Genomic DNA, 17,085 nt, shown 5'->3' on the forward strand with positions numbered 1-17,085 from the left:
GAAATTACCACTGCTAGAGTCTTGGCGGCAGAGCTTCTGTTAAGCTTTCCTGCTTCGGCCCTTTACTTGTGAAAGGTAAACATGACCTAAGGGAACTGACTTTATAGATTTGGGGACATGCATCTCAGACCATGGCTCACCTAAGCCACTTCTGTGAACAGGAAGCAGAGATAGCAACAGGAGGTAAATAGAGGAAATGGCAAGTTTCCAAGACCGCAAGGGCTTGACGTTTCCTCATCAGGCAGGGGGCTCGGTCCTTACCCTCCAGCCTTCAACACTGGCCATGATGACTGGACTCCAGAGCACCCACTGGGGCCAGAACTATGTTGCATTCAGTAGACGGAAGGACTTGGTCTTTGCCCAAGGGTCTTATAGTCATGATGGGGAAATACCAATGACAGAAAATTGATCACAGGACATAAAACGGTATGCCACCAAGAGCTGAACTGATGCAAAGTATGAGGAGTTGGGCAGAAGAAAACCAATAAAGGAGATCGAGCTAGGCTTTCTAGAGCAGGTGGGACTTAATGAGAGTTCACAGCAGAAAAGCAGAAGTGAAGTCCCTTACCACTTGGTGACACATGGAATCAAGTGAGAGCACTTTCTCACAGCTACAAGAAAACCAGAAGGCATTTCCTGCAGCAGCTATAAAACCTGCAGATGCCTACCCCCAACCAGAGTACCTCTCAGGAACAATTCAGGCTTAAACCGGGTTGGTTCCTCAAGGCTTGGACTCTGGTCTAGGCTCACAGTTAATTGCAAAATGTGTGTGTAAAGGGCTCTGTACCAATCTGGTGCATGCCGTCCCATCTCAGCCTATCTAAGGCCACTTTAAGTAAACAGAGGCTTAAAGAATCTATAGGCCTAAGAGAGCAAAGAAACCAGGACAGCTCTAATCGAGGGTGGGGGGGCCTCCCATTATACTCCAAGCCTATTCTGCAAGTAGTGACTGATTGGGAAGCTTCTAAACAGAAACCCTGAGACCCCTAGAGATCACTAAATAGGGCAACGAATGCGATAAGTAAAAGTTCAGGAAGGATGGGTGTGGACACTCCTGCCTGAAGCTCAGTCCAGAAGGGGAAAGAAGAGCCTTTTCTCATCCTCCTGCCCTTCCAACTCTGACTATAAAGGTCAAGTTATCTCCATTAGGGGACGCCACGGAAGACTGGGACTCTAGACCACAGGGAAGAGCCAACTAAATTGTTTTTAGAATCTCTGTTGAGTTCTTCCTATAAAGGCCAGACATCAGGCATCACTGGATAGTCATGTGGCTCAGGCCCAACTATGACACGCTATGACTGTACCACGTGAAAGTGCAAAAGGGGAGAGTGCATTCTTTCTGGGAATGGCAAGAAAGAGCGCAAGAGTCGTACTAATTTGGGTCTTGCAGGATGAGCAGAATTTCCCCAGGTGGAGAAGGCTCTGAGTTCACTGGCCTTTTGCATTCAAAGCCCAAAGTGTTTCCTACCCCAAAGAAAAGCTCACCTATCACACAGGTTTCCTCATCACCACCAAACTCCAGGCAGAGCCGATCACTTTCAGCTATCACCTGACTCTTCCTGGAGAAAGGCCACGTGTTAGGGGAAAAAAGGATCAAAAACAACTGGACCGATCTCTATACTGGGCAAACCTGCCCCACCCTTGTGTGCTAAGACCCAGGCCCTTGCTCAAAAAGCCATCTGTGTGGTGGGAGGTACTGGCAGAGGGGTGGTGGTGAGACACTGAGTGCAGTGAACCCCACATGGGTCTCTGTTGAAAGGGAGGAATTCCCAGAAGAGGGAAATTGATGGGAGAATACAAAATACAAAAAGAACACATGCTGAGACTTTTCCATTTTACTAATATCCTTAGGACTTTTCAAAATGCTGTGTAAGCCTCGGGGCAGCCTTGTGAATGAAGTAGGCAAGGAGTGTTGTCCCCATTTCACAGATGCTGGAACCGAGGCTCAAAGGGATCCTTCTGCAGTTGCCCTAAGGTTCTACAGTCATCAGAAGAACAGAAAATAGAACTTAATTTTCCTTGTTTTCTCATGTGCCCTTAAACAAGTCACTAAACCTGACAGAGGTGGGCAGTGGGCTTATCTGTGGCATTCTTGCCTGTTGTGCAGAAGTATATGAGTTAAATTAAAAGACACTGGTTTTGTGACTGTTCATAATAGTTAACATGTATATTGGCCTTCCAATTTTAAAGTACTTTTTACATTTAATGAGCTACCCGGCTGGTTTTGGCGAAACCAAAAAAGAGAATTACATTTTAAAGTTCAATTTTCCAGGGTTCGGTTGGTACTTGACAAAAAAAACATCCTGTATGCAGGTCAAAGTTCAGCAATCGAAGCAGAAATTCTTTGACAGGATTTTTTTAGGCCAAGATAGCTTCTCTCTCAAAAATTTTTTCCTTAAGTTTTTACTTCTGAGTCATTAACTCATCTCAAAAATAAATGAGTTAAGTAAGCAAACAAGAATTGGGGAGAAAGGGAACTGCTTTGATTTAAAGCTCTGAACCAGTGAAACCACCGACATTGTCGAGTATGTCCTGATCCACCTTGGTGTTTTGAAATGCATAGCTTCTCAAACATTTAACATCTAAAAATATGATTAATGGCTCAAACCTCACAGTGATCTCTAGCTCAGCAGGTTACCTAAGATGTGCCAATCAAAGCCCTCCTTGTTTGGAACACATGGCCCTGTGAGCTCAGTGGTCTACCAGGTGGGCAAAAGGGCTGGTGACCTCCCAGAACCACGTCTTCTATGACATGTGTTTTGCCTTTTTCTTGTTCTAGCCACATGCCTTCATTGCTCTATAAAAGAGCACCTCTATCACCAGGTGTCAGTTGTATTTATCACCCCCTAAACTAGACATTGTCAACTTAGAGTGCCTGAGGTTCCCTTGACCAACTGGAGATGAGATTTCCGTACTCTTTTTCCAATGAGATTTTAGAAGACAGTTTAGCAAAGAGTTATCAGACAAGTGACACAGCTCAATGAGAGACGTTGGCCATCAGCTCGCCTGGCCTAACCTGCTCTGAATCCTGTTCTCGAAATAGGGATAAATATGTCCAGAAAGACTGGATCTCCAGGAACCCCAAGCCATTGACACACACATGTTTTCTCCCTCAAGGAGTTTGTGGATATCAGACACATCTTTCTTGCCCTAAGAATTCACGTCAGGAGATGGGACACAGAAAAAGGCTGAGAATGACCCTTTCATGATGAGTAGAAAAAACACGTGTGAAGTTCAGTGCCAGGTCCAAGGAGAGCTTTGAAGAGCTGCTTGTTAAATGGCACATAAAAATGGAAATAGAGCTATTCTAACTATGTTCTTTCACAACTAGAAATAAACAGAGAATGTGGTACACCTCTTGAATCCCTTTATTTATAAGATGGTATTTTCTTATTTTTTTTTCTTTTTTTAAGGTGAGGCTACCCTTGGTTGACCTCACAGACTGCAAGGACCTTGTCAGCTTACAATCCATTATTTTTTATCTTTTTACGCCTACAGCAACTGGTCTTCTTAGGCGGTTGCCCATCCAAGTACTAACCAGGCCCAACTCTGCTTAGCTTCCGAGATCAGACAGGATCAGGCTTGTTCAGAGTAACATGGCCGTAGACTATATAAGATAGTATTTTCAAAAAGATTCCTGGTGGGGTCTTTCTCAAGGTGGAGGCCCTAACAGCAGTGCTATGCTGTTGCTTCTATAAACAGCTGACTCCCTCCACCCCTTTTAAGTTTTCAACCAGCTACATAAAAACCTTGATCAAGAAGAACCCAAATTAAGTCACCTTAATATTTTTTCATTATAAAGTAATACACCCTACATGCTTAAGTTTTTCCATCTTTCAGTGTAATATGTATATCAAAGTAACCCTAAAACTGAGATTTTCAAACTTTAACATGCAGAAGAATCCCCTGGAAGCCTTGTTAAAATCACCTAGGACTCAGTCCAGAGATTTTGCTTCAGCAGGACTTTGGTGTGAAGCATAAGTTCTCTGGGCCACTCTCTGAGAAAGACCACCCTGTGGAGCTAGGTGTCATTGCTAGGAAAAATCACCTCTCTAACCCCAGAGGTGGGGCAAGGCTCAGAGTCGCGCCAGAGTTCTGGAGAATGCCAAACCAGGCTGGAGAAAAAACTGGCTGCTTGGCCAATGCTTGAGCAGCCAGTTTGCTAAGAACAAAGTATGGCAGCCGACCCTTTAGGAACTGGGTCTGCACCCGTGGCCCTCACCCCGGAACTTCCACCAGGAATGAATCCTTGCAGTAGCTAGCTCAGCGAGCAGGGGCACTAATCTCTCCAGAAGAAGAGGAGGCATTTCATTTACCATCAGACACCATCTCCCATGACAGCTGAGGATGTCCTCTATGATTCAGGCCTCCTTCCGGGTGTTGTCTTTGCCCTCCAGAGATGCTATTTTGGTCTCTCACTTGCTGACTCAGTTCCCTCTGCCAGGGCTCCACACTGTAGGTCAAGACCTAAAGTCCAACACACACTACTTTCTACAGCATAGTGGACACCCTTGATACTGCAGAGGAAGTTGAGAGAAGAAATAAAACAATATACAGGCCCTAATAACCAGAGCCTGAAAGTCCCTCCAATATTACTAGCCTAAATGTCTCTGCAAATCAGTGAACACAGTGATAGCCTGTCTTAAGTAGGAGTGAGGGATAAGTCGGCACATGAGGCAAAATCGTGTATGTCAAAGAGTAAGGTCAGAATTGCTTTGAACATCCCTTAAATCAGTTTTAAACAAAATAAAACAACACACAGTGCTGATGATCCAGTAAATATATGTGTGTAGACACACACACGGCCAACTTATTCACACATACAAGGGTAGAAGATGTGAGTGCACCCCTATTTTCTACATACATACATGTGCATATGCAAACAAGTAACTAAAATTGCTTCCCAATACAACTGCTGTCTTTACAATATGTAGGAAATACAGGTACACTCTCATATTTTCTATCCTATTCTATTTCATTAAAGAAAAAATGCTCATGGAGACATACTAAATGAATTTCATGACCCACTAGTCAAACACTTGCTCCTCCAGCCAGAGGAAGACTGTGGACCAAATACATTCCTGCTTTGCCCTATGTCATCCAATGAGGCAGCCTTTTCTCACAGTGGGATTTACAGTCCTCCATCATCTGGTCCCAGCCTACTGACCCAAACTCTTCTTCCTGCCCGCTTCTCTGGCCAGGTGACTGTCTCATTGTCCTCCCTAATCCTGAACCGACCCTATCCTTCTTCCTCTCTCTTTGGTTATACCTGCCTTCAAGACTTTATGCAGATCCCCGGGCTACAGTGTCCCCCACTGCTCATCTCTTACAAATTCAAATCTTGCCATTCCACCTTCTTGACAAATGCTTTTCCTGACATGTCGGACTAGATTCCATCAATATCCTTATTCTCTAACAAACAGTGTTAGATAATTGGGAATTAAAGTGCCCTTTAATTATTTCGTGTAGCTAAATCTTCCTTGCTAAACAAGAATATAAGTGCCCTAAGGACCAAGCCCAGATTTTCCCTCTCTCATTCATTCATTCATTCATTCATTCATTCATTCGACAAATGTTTGTATCACTAAGCATCAAGTTTTCTTTCTCTTATATTCTTAGTCTCTAGACCAGGGTTTTGCAGAGTCTCCAGTCTATACTTATTGTACGGAATTAAATTTAATGTGCATAATTGGTGACCAGGATTAGAAGCATACTTTGGCCTCAGATCCAAGGTGGCTGGCATGAAATTCTAATGAGTACAGAGCCCAGGACATCACCCATCACTGCTATGTTCACAACACTCAAGCCAGTGGGCCCAGATGCTCATGACCGAGCCTCCTACAGTAGAAGGTCTTCCCCCTTTGGAATTTTGCATCTTATTGGAGATGGTTGCCACAAAAATAAATGAGAGACTCCCACATAAAAAGCCATCATTTCGCTCACAAAAACACCCACATTTTCAGACAAATTGATAATGGCTATCATGATTCATAGACATAGAAACAGAAATCCTTTTCTGATTTCTTCTGTCTGAAGTTCAATAATGGAGATGCAGGGAAACAATCAGAAGTAACAGGATGCCTCTTTCGCCTTACTTTCTGAGAGATCATTTCAGTTGCCTAAAACCCTGCTTCATGCCCCCTTCCTCTACCACATCCCTACCACCCACACGTACAACCAAGGACTCATTGTTTACTACTAATGAAGAAGTTTGGTAAATCTTCCCATTATTTACCATAATACCTTATAGGCAACAACTGCTTTCAGATCCGTGTATCTCTAGAAGTGTACTATGTAACTGCCTTTGAGTTTAGAAGTGTTAGTGTAATCATTACAAAAGATATCAACCGGGCATTTCCAATGTTACTTTTCGAAAAAACCAAATTGGAATAATTACACACGTATGACTCTCACCCTTCACTGTTGGACTGGGAGTTGTTTTTCTTGCCATATAAGCATGTCTATAAGACGTCCAAACAAGCTCTGAGTTATATAACATATTTTGCATTTTTGGGGGCTATAATTAGAGTGATAAGATTATGGCAATCATCCTAGAAAAGATTAAGGACATAATTGCGATGAAAGAGGGCTTTGGGTCAGTAAAAGTACAGACTTGAAACTGTTTTATTTAACGTGGTTTTTAGCACAAAGCACGGTAATAATCCCATATTTACAGAACACCTTTCAGAGACTGTTTTCTGAAGTCCCTGCAAAGTTTTCCCATCTCGAATGTTTAATTTGGATGGGAAGTTGCCTTGTGAGTTTAGAATGAAGTTCCGAAACAAAGAGGGTCTCTTGGGAAACCACCACAACTTTAAAAGGGCTTGAAAAAGCAGGAGCTACAGAGAGGCCAATGTTGTTTCTGAAATTTACTATGCTCTTCTATTAAAAATGCTACACACAAAACAATAGTGTTGGTATAGTGATGTCTGAAAATTGAAGTGCTGACCAGGTCAGGGCCTATGATTAAGCATGTCTGCGGAGAAGCCCAGAGTCAGGCTGGAGTAACCACACTAGTTAACCTGGGAGAGCTAGGAGACGGAGAACTACGACATCTGGGCTTTAGGGTGTGCGCCCCTGCTTCTTGCCTCTGGTATTTTATAAGATGGATCGGAGACTCCTGCAGAGAAGGCCTGGGAAAATGTCTTCTCCCATTAGTTACTTAACAATATACTGCTCAGGGCTCATGCCATTGGTTGAAATTAACTGGAAGGACCAATAGAATGTTATACCATGGGCTTTAAAGAGGGGCTTTGGCCCTGGTTCTCCAGAAGCAACAGGAAAAGAACCACAGGCTGGCATATGTACCTTTTAAGCCGGGCTGGCCATTCTACCCTGTGGCTTGACCTTATTTAAATTTGGAACAGAATCTTGGACTCTAACCTCTCCTGTTTACTTTTATTTTCCCCTCTTACCAATATGCTTTTTGAAAAAGTCCAACTGACTTACGTAGTAAACAAGTGGGAAAAACTTTTTTCCTCACCTCAATAAGAATAAAAAGGGGCAACTTTATTTTTAGGGGGACTAGGACTTTGGGGGGCAGTGAATGGGAAGGGAGAACTCAAGAGACAAAATGGGTCAGCCATGGAAGCTACCACCCTTCATAGCTGGGGAATCAATGAGATCCACACCTATAAAGACTAGCAGGTATTGGTCCTTAATAAACTACTAATTTATCTATCTTGACTTTTCCTTTTCTCATTAACTATTTTCAATAATGTTAATATTAACTGGTTGGTATTCCCAATAGTCAGCTTTGAGAGTTTAACTACAATTCACATATAAAAAATACACCAAAAAAAAAAAAAGGAGGAAGAGTGGAAAGGGGACCCCCACATAAAATATTACAACCTGTGACATAGAAGTCACACATTGTGATAACTAAACACCAATCATAGAAAGGCTCACAGAATGTCAATGTAGAAAACAATTGTAGAAAACAATATTCAAGCTGAAATATTAAAATGAAGACTGGCTTTTTCAAAATCAAATTATTGGCAGTGCTGTGGCGTTTTAGGGTAAATTCCTCCAGCTCGAAGAATTGTAAATTTCACTAAACAGTGTAATGTAAACTGATCTATACTTTGCTGTGAGGCACATGGTAAGGTATTCACAAGGAAACATTCAGTACTATGTTTATTCCACATTAAGCAAAAAGCTATTATTTGTGACTTGGCAGTTAGTTTGCTAAACAAATCCAAAGTCGCTGCCTTCATGGTTACTCTGGCTAATACTTGTGAAGCCTGTCCAAGAATTACGTGCAGAGATTCTCATAGTTCCTGCAAATGCTGCAACTTTCTGCATTGTGAATTTTTGTATCTTTCTTCTAGAAGTCGGCATGGATGTGACCTAAGTTTGGACAGGTATAGGGAGAAATATGCATATGTGATTTTCTCTCTTTAAAACACGATGTGTTCCCATGGGGATATCTGTGCTCTATAATCCCAAGCTAAAGAAAAATTAATGAACAAATCCCTCCCTGAAAAACATTTTGCTGTGTTTTAATATCGCTTTAAAATTTTTAGATAGAACATGGGCATACCGAGTATTCTATGATCAAGAGCAATTATTTAAGTCCTATGGTTTAATTACTGGTCCCAATATGAGAAATGCTTGAGACTGTATCCTTGCCATGAACTCGAAGACCTATGGAACACAAACCTACTTATGAAATGAAGGCCTCATGATGCTTACTCATGAACAGAAACGATTTTCAAAAAGTAGGATGTGATGGTTAAATTGAATGATTTATTTTGAATAGTGGAAATATAAACAGTGCCCTAATTAACTTGCAAACTTCTCATTCCTGGTACACATGGCAGCCTTCACTGTGACCTAGGTATAGGGTGAAGACTAAACTACATTTCAAATTGAGATTAGTCAGTTTGCAAGCATTCAGGAAATCAGCAATTTTCAGAGTGCGAGAGTTATAATTAAGGAAAAGTAGGGGAAGTAAAGTCTTAGTAAGTCTTTGGTATTGCCTATCCTGATTGTTATTAGTCCTTATTGTTAATTCTGTATCGCAAACACATCTCTTTCATCGACTTTTATCCAAGTTTTTCTAAGTTCACTCTAGAATTCTAAAGTTGAGCTTGGAAGACTTAAAGGCAAATTTCGCTATTTCTCCAAGACTGTTAGCAGTTTACAGTAAAAGAGACCTCCGGTGTGGGACTCACAACACATTTTGTAAAGTTTCCCTATAAGTCTTAAGTCAGTGGTTCTCAATCCATTCCTCGAACCCTCCCCAGGCCCTGGTTTCAACTGAACTAGGGTGAGGCCAGGAGTGGCTATGTTTTTAAAATAGCCCAGGTGATTCTAACCTGAAGCCAGAGTGATAACACTGCTCTAATGTATTCAGAGAATGCTGGTTATCTGTCTACCCTCCAATTATTCTCGCATGTAACTAAATGGCAGTCCACTTGCTGTTCATCCATCACAATTCCTGCTCCCACCTCTGTCCTCGTGCGTGTGGAAACCTCTCCCTGGCATGCCCCTAGTTCTCCAGTTCTTCCGGCTACAATCCAAGTCATCCTTCAAGGTCCAGTTCGGTTTAGTTTAGTTACTATTACCCGGGCATCCACTGTGAGCCAGACACTGTGTTCAGCTCGGAGAAGACAGAAAGATGCACAAGACATGGGGCCTGCCTTCAGGGAGCTTCCGGCCATGGTTGAGATGTCAAAATTTTCTGATATCAGCCTAAATTAAATGTCCTATTCTTAGTAGGTGAAAAGGGCAATTCTAGAAACAGTGCAGGCTTAGAAGCATGGCAGTTGAGAAGCACAACCACAATCAATTCAAGTAGAGGATGAATAAATCTAGAATGCCGTGGAGACCTACAAAGAACCCCCAAAAGGGTAGACAGCGGTAAGACCCCTAACATCCTAATCAGTGGTGAACCTGAGCCATAGAGAGAACCAGCGAAGCGAGCAGAGACCTGGGTCTAATCAAGGGGGCCTTATCCCAAATGTGAATATTGTCATCCTTAACTATTTATTGCACGAACAATAAATAAGAGGAAAGATACTTTAAAGAATATATATATATGCCAACTATAATTGAAAAATAAGAAAACTATTGAAAAAAAAAAAAAGACTATTAACTAGGGCTTCTGGAAGAGGAAATCTGAGTTGATCCAGAGATCCAAGTTAGATTCTGGGAGCAAAGTATTTATTTTATTTTTTTTAAATAACAAGAAACAATACACAGTCAGAAGAAACATGGTCAGTAGAGCAAAAAGGGACACAGCCTAGGTCGAGGTTTATTTAGCAACGAGTTTTTGGAACATCCGTGCAGGACAAGACAAGTGCAAGTGCAAGAAGAAAACAGCGGCAGAGGTGACAACTGGTTTCCAAGCTCCCTAGAATCACTGCTCTCACGGAAAGCGTGAGACACAGAGAAACTGGGCGAGAGGCAGGAGAGCAAGAGATGATAAAGCTGAAGAGTAATAAAAATCACAGCAAATTACGTGTCAAATAGTTTACTGAAGACTTCGCATTATATTCACTCATTTAATCCTCAAATTTTAATTAATTACTGTTCTCTGCATTTTACAGATAGAGAAACTGAAGCATAGAGAAGTTCAGCTGCTTGACCAAAAATCGCCCAGCCATTTAAAACAGAAGTGGAATTTAAACCAGGGCCATGATCTCACCACCCCGCTGAAAGAGAATTGTAACTAACAGTAGCTATCAGGCCTAAAGAACAAGATAAATTGCATTTGAAGACATTTTCTGAATATGCACTAAAAGCCAGGAACTCTGCTGGCACCTCAAATGTTGATTAGTATGATCTCGTTCCCAACTTGAAGACATTTCATAATTGTGACAGCAAAAAGTACAAAAATTCAAAGTAAATCGGCATTTAAAAAAATCAAAATAAATCATCTATTTCTGTCATTCCACTGTTTGGAGTTGGTACAGGAGCTGTGTTTATCATTATAAAGTACAGCTAAGCCTGGAAGCTTGATGTAATGGAACAAGGATGTTACAAGGAAGTATCTGGAAAAGTATTGTGTATGAAAGTGTGTGTATTCAGGGGGAGAGTTTTTATCACTATGCCTTCATTTCATCTTTCCACATATTTAATATCACCAAGGACCATAGCAAGTTAGTGGGAAACATTGGGGAGGCAAGAGCATTTGTGGGTCAAAACACTTCTTGAGCCTCTTCTGAAGACAGTTCATTTCAAGTTCACACATCACTTGGGAGCTAACAGTAGTTTGAACTTTTGGCCTGCAAGATATCCTGCTCATTGGTAAGTAAACATGCAGTGGGGACAAACAGTTTTTATACAACTCTTCATTGTACAATGATAAGATCTGGGGAAACTTTTTCCCCCCTAGTTTAGATTTCTTTACAAATATCACACTCAGAAATTCCCCATCTCACTTTGCCAAGACCTGACATTTGTTCCCTCGTCTGGGAACTTCAATAATTTGGTAATAGCTGCCAGTATGTCTTTTTTTTTTTTTTTTTTTAAAAATTTTAAATGCTATGTAGCCTCTTGAATTTTTTCTCAAATTTATATCAAGAGTATAATTAGCTTATAAAGAAGGTAAATATAGAGGAAGGGCCTCCAGCCATTCAGTACCACACCCAACTAACTGGTCTCCAGCTGACCATGGACTGGAAAGAAGGAAACTGGTATTAAGTCACTGTGCTAGGCACTTCATACACACCGTCACATTCAAATCCTGAAACAACTCTAGGAGATGGTCATTATCGCCCTATCCTCACTGTTTCCCAGCTTTATTGAGATAATTGGCATATGACATTGCATGGTTTGAGGTGCACGAGGTGTTGATTAGATACATTTATATAACGCAAAATGATTACCACCATCGTGTTAGCTAACGCCTGCCCTATTTATTTTTTTAAGGTGAAAAATCTAAGGTTCAAAGTGTTTCAATAATTTGCCGAAAGTCACCAGCCCCCAAAATAGAGGACACTTATGTCTGGCTTTGAAGTCAGTGATGACTTCCTCTTTGCTGGAGCTAAGCTACCATCTTTAAGACTTTCTCTCCAACTCCCAAAGGCCTCTTAATACTCCCTGTAACCTGACTATAACCCAGACCATTTTCTCTAGGTTGAAGGGTGGCCTGCCAAGAGACAATAGTCCTACAACGTCCTGCCCATAGATGTAACGTTTGGGCGTTGTGGTTATTTCTTTCAAAAGTATTATTACTAGGTTGAATAATGGCTTGGGTATTTTTCTCCTTTTGAAAAATGGCAAGTAAAACAATACTCAGCTATAGTGTTACCAACTCAAGGATGTAAGCATTAGCCTGAGGGACATTTGAACTCCTCCAGAGTATTTTATGTAACAATGCTTCTCTAAACCAAATGGCATTAGTGGGTAATCCCTTTTTGCTATGTCATATGGCAGCAATGCCTCCCTGCTTTTCTTTCACGTGGGTAATTACGGATGGAAGAGGTGAGCAAGTCTCAGGGTTTACTTGCAGATAAGTCTGACTCGGAACTGGCGACCCTTATCTTCAGCTCTCACATGCCTTTTTAGTCCAGAAACTGAGCAATATTTTTCATAAGAATAGCTACTCACTCCCTGCCTGTGGAATTCCAGTGGTTCCAGAAAGATGGAAAGAGAATTCCTGCAAACCTCAGAGATTTATGTCTGGGGAGGGTGTCTGTGTCTGGGAGGGGACCTGGTTTGTGCCCCCTGGCAGAGCGATAGTCATCACTGGAAGGGATACAGGAAAGTCTGAGTCATCAGTGGAGCCTGAACCCAAGGCAGAGTGACAGGACTGGGCCTGGGCGGGGTTTGGGAAGCTTTTGAGAGCTGGCATCTTGAATGGCCTAGGCCAAGCTGCCTCCTCGGTGGAACGAAGCATAGGACGGCCAAGTTTCCATTGATTTTTCTTAACTTTCTCATCATTATCCCAGGCCCTTTAAACATAGCACCCATCTCTGTGTTCAGGTTTATCTTCCCGTAGGCCCTTAGACCTAAGAGCCAAAGCGGATGAAAGAGAAAAAAAATGTATGAGTACCATTTAGTTCTTTTCCTCGTGCTTTTCATAGTCTAGTTTGGTGAGAAATATGGCTACATACAAAACTACCACATAAAGAAGCACAAGGTGCACAGTACCTCCGAGTAACAAAGTCTTAGGAGGATTAAAGGAAGAAGAAATTAGACTTGTTTAGAAGGTGAGGGAGGTTGCAGATCATACAGCTATTAGCAAAGAAAGAGACATTTTGGATGGCTCTTGAAAGACAATAGGAGAGGAAATTCTATTTTTTACATAGATGGAGCCCTCACAATAACTCTAAGAGCCTTGGTCCTCACATGCAAACTTTCTTAGTGTGAGGTGGCAGGAAAATCCCAGCTGAGGGTCAGAGGGCCTACACAAAAGACCCAATTCTACCCCCTATCACTGTGGAATTTCAAGAACACCCCATCTATGTTTTTATCCATTAAAGAAGGTAACAATCCCCAAAGTCCTACCTAAGGATTATATAAAAGTGAGTGCATCAAAAATCTGAAACACACTTTATAAGCAGCATCAAGATATAAATACTGAGGTTCTGAACTCTCACAGACCATAGTTTGTGATGACGCAAGACAGCCTTCATTTCAGAGCAAAATCTCTAAAAGTTGAGAGTGTTTTTTGCCATCTCCAGCATGCTCTCAACTCAGTCCTCACGAGCTGACGATGGGCTGGGCCACTGCCCAGACTCTTTGCCCATTCCAGGTTCAGTAACGCCAGGTTCCGAGGAGCCTTGGCCAATGTCTGCTGAGCCTATGACTTTCTTGAAATTAAGACATATGCTTTCAAACTAGTGAAATATCAAGCTCAAGGCTACCCTCACAATGGTGGCTCCCTATCAAAAAATGTCTTCTGTCTCCTCTGAGTCATCAGTGCAAATCCTATAGTCCTCCAGGTTCAGCTGGAGCCCCATCTCTCATGACAAGTGGGCCCTCTCAACCTCCTCCAGCAGTCCAGCCTCTGATTCTGCCAAACCCTGCACTGCCCAGTCCACTTCATACACACACGTCATAAGGAGAAGGCTCATTGCATATCAATCTTTTGCAAATCCTGGGTGTCCTGAGACAGTGACTAGGGCAGTCACTTGCTAATCAGTTTTAAAGCCAAGTCTCTCATATGAATGAACCTTGAGATAATCATGCTAAGCAAAATAAACCAGACAAAAAGTTGAAAACCACATGATATCACTCATTTGTGGGATATAAGCCTAAAAGCAACAAATGAACAGGACAAACAAACAGAGACTCATAGACATGGACAATAGACTAGTGGTTACCAGAAGGTAAGGGGGAGCGGGGAGGTAAATGGGGGAAAGGAGGTCAAATATGTGGTGACAGAAAGGAATCTAACTATAGGAGGTGAACACACAGTGTAAATATATAATATATATATGCCTTACTGTTAAAGTGTACAATTGAAACTTATTGGATTTCGTTAACCAATGACACCATAAAAATAAACAAACAAATAAACAAAAACAGATAAGGATACCAAAAATAAAAAAAAAAATAAAATAAAGACAACTCTTTCCAACACTAGGTGACTATGCCACTGTTAGGCAGTGTTTCTCAACAGAAACACTGAAAAATACAAATACAAAAAGTACAAACCCCGAGCCCTACTGAATCAGAATCTCAGGGGAGGGACCTACAATCTGCCATTTCACCAGCTCCCTGGGAGCTGCAATGCATACTAGTGTTTGAGAACCCTGCAATAAGGGACAAGGCAATAATCCACTTAGCAAGATCCATGCCTTACAGTGACCAGAAGCAGCTTACGGGGCTCTGCTGTGGAGACCAGGGAAACCTCCCACTTTGATGGGACTTTCCAATACCATGTCTAGTGAAAAAGATGAGTGATGGCTACCTGCCCCTTGCCCTTGCTCCTCAAATGCTGAGGTGATGATGTGTTGTCATTCCCATAGATAAAATGATATGCCTAAGTCCAGAACTAATGTTTGGCTCACTTTTCTCTTCTATAATCCTCCCAGAAATGACTGATCTTTGTAAATACTCATGTTGGTTTCTTGCCATTGCATCATGACTGGAGGCCATCTGATCCACGCTTCTACACCTTTCACACTGATTACAGATGAGAATGGGCCTTTCTCCTCCACCTGGATGGCTCCAGTTCTATAAATGAAACCTTGACCTTTAGAAACAGCACTGATGATAGCTACTTCATTTTCCATACTTTCCTGTTTCCAGTACATGGTGATTCTTGGCAAAGGGTTCCTTTCTCACAGCTGAAAACACTGGCAGGCCACAGATGTGGAAGTCTCAGCTGGGAAACATGAAATTTCATTACTATCCCCAAAAGCACAGACTTTGGAAGAGAAACTTAACTCATGACTAATTAGAGAGTCACTCTTAATGAGGAAATAATGGAGAGGATTAAAACACTTCAATCCTTTCTCTCAGCCTCCCGATTAGGAGCTTCTAGGGTTACTGGGCTTTTCATAAGCCTCTGCTTGCTTTGCCAATCTGACTCCGAGCATCAACACACCATCACTGCTTGAACATTTTTCAGCCTAGCCAATAGAAACCCCCAAATCATCTCGGAAGTTTCTGTGATAACTGAGATGCAAGAAAAATACACGGTGACTTTTCACAAATCCTACCACTGAATGCAAGCAGAGGAGGTTGCAGAGGCAGGGGGGTGAGAGGGTTGCCTGATCATAATGAGGGCAAGTCCTGCCAGCACACTCATGCCCATCTTAAGAGAGGAATGGTAGCTTTCCCAGGCAGAAGCTGGTGCTGGGGTTCATTTCACAGGCAAAGGCTGCCCTCTCTCTCCATCGCCCCTAACATGAATGTTGCAGGAAGGGCCACCAGGGTGGGCATGGAAAGATCTTAGTTTCGGTCCCAGCTCTGCATGAATCATGGGCTCTGGAGCAAGTCCCCTCATTGATTTGTACCTGTTCTCTCATCTATCAAAGAAAAATATACTACCAGCCTGCTAACCTCATAGATGCTGTGAAGATAAAGTGAAGCGATAATGTACAAAGGACTCTGAAAAGCAGTTTAAGAGTTGCATGTGTGTCACCTGCCAGGCACTGTGCTCATTAGCATCTACATTATCACTGAATTCTCATGCAGTCCTTCGAGGGGAGCATTATTATTTGTACTTTGTGGAGGAGGAAACCATGATTTATGGGCATCCTTAAAATTTGCTGGAAGCTAAAAAAAAAAAGACAAAAAACAATAGGTTTCTGAAAATTAAATGCCTGGTCAAAATGAGATACCCTGTTTCTAAGGAGCTGTGAAATGAGTTTGTCTAAGATTTAAACAAAAGTTTGAATTCTCTCCCATGCTAATTGCAATTAATTAGCACGGGCTGTGAGGGGCAATGTGAATAGAATAGGGTAGAATCCTGTTCAGGACTCTATGGCCATGTGCTGAAAGCGGGAGAATGATGGATTAGCTGCAAGACAGCAGCTGATAATTCAGCTGATATTAATTCTCGAAATGATTCCTGCTGGGTGTCATCACACTAGTTTTCACTGCCATCACTCCTCCAGGATGCATGTACTGAACACTTACTCTGGTTAAGTTGGTTTTTCCTATAAACACACACACACACACACAAACACACACACACACACACACAGGGCACAAAGGAGCAGAAGTTTATGTCGGGCTTTGGGTATTTATAGTTGGTTTGGGGAGATAAGTCATTTGTGCATATAATTCTAAAAGCTAGTCTTGTTGTGTATGCTGGGTGCCAAGTGAGAAGAGTAATTAACCACTAAAGGGGTTCAGATGAACTAAAGGGTTCACCAAAAAAGTGGAATATAAGAGTGGTAGGAGATCTGGATAATCAGAGATGTGAGGCTGTGTCATCTTAAGCAAAAGGAACAGGCAGGAAGGCAAGAATCTGCATGGCATGTATAGAACTCAAGCAGTAAGACTGAAGAAGCAGGCTGAGATCCGACAAAGGACATTTTATTTCATAGGCCATGGGTGGTGCCTGAAGTCTCAGAATAGGGTGGTAAAAGTGGGTAAGATTTTTTGGTCTATTTGTAAAACTCCTTGCATGAGTGATTCATTTCAAATAAAAATCAAAATGGCTATCCTACTTTAATC

The 17,085-nt window shown here is 41.9% G+C and overlaps 1 protein-coding gene and 1 pseudogene across 2 annotated transcripts in view; both read right to left on the reverse strand.

The window, feature by feature from the left end:
• PRKCE (protein kinase C epsilon) overlaps nt 1-17,085 on the reverse strand; it is a 451,351-nt gene that overhangs the window by 104,519 nt on the left and 329,747 nt on the right. The gene's annotated exons all lie outside the window — the stretch shown is intronic.
• LOC120622424 (uncharacterized) lies at nt 3,490-3,608 on the reverse strand (annotated as a pseudogene).

This window comes from Pteropus medius, unplaced genomic scaffold (assembly GCF_902729225.1).
Source record: "Pteropus medius unplaced genomic scaffold, Ma_sr-lr_union100, whole genome shotgun sequence".
NCBI classification, from domain to species: domain Eukaryota; kingdom Metazoa; phylum Chordata; class Mammalia; order Chiroptera; family Pteropodidae; genus Pteropus; species Pteropus medius.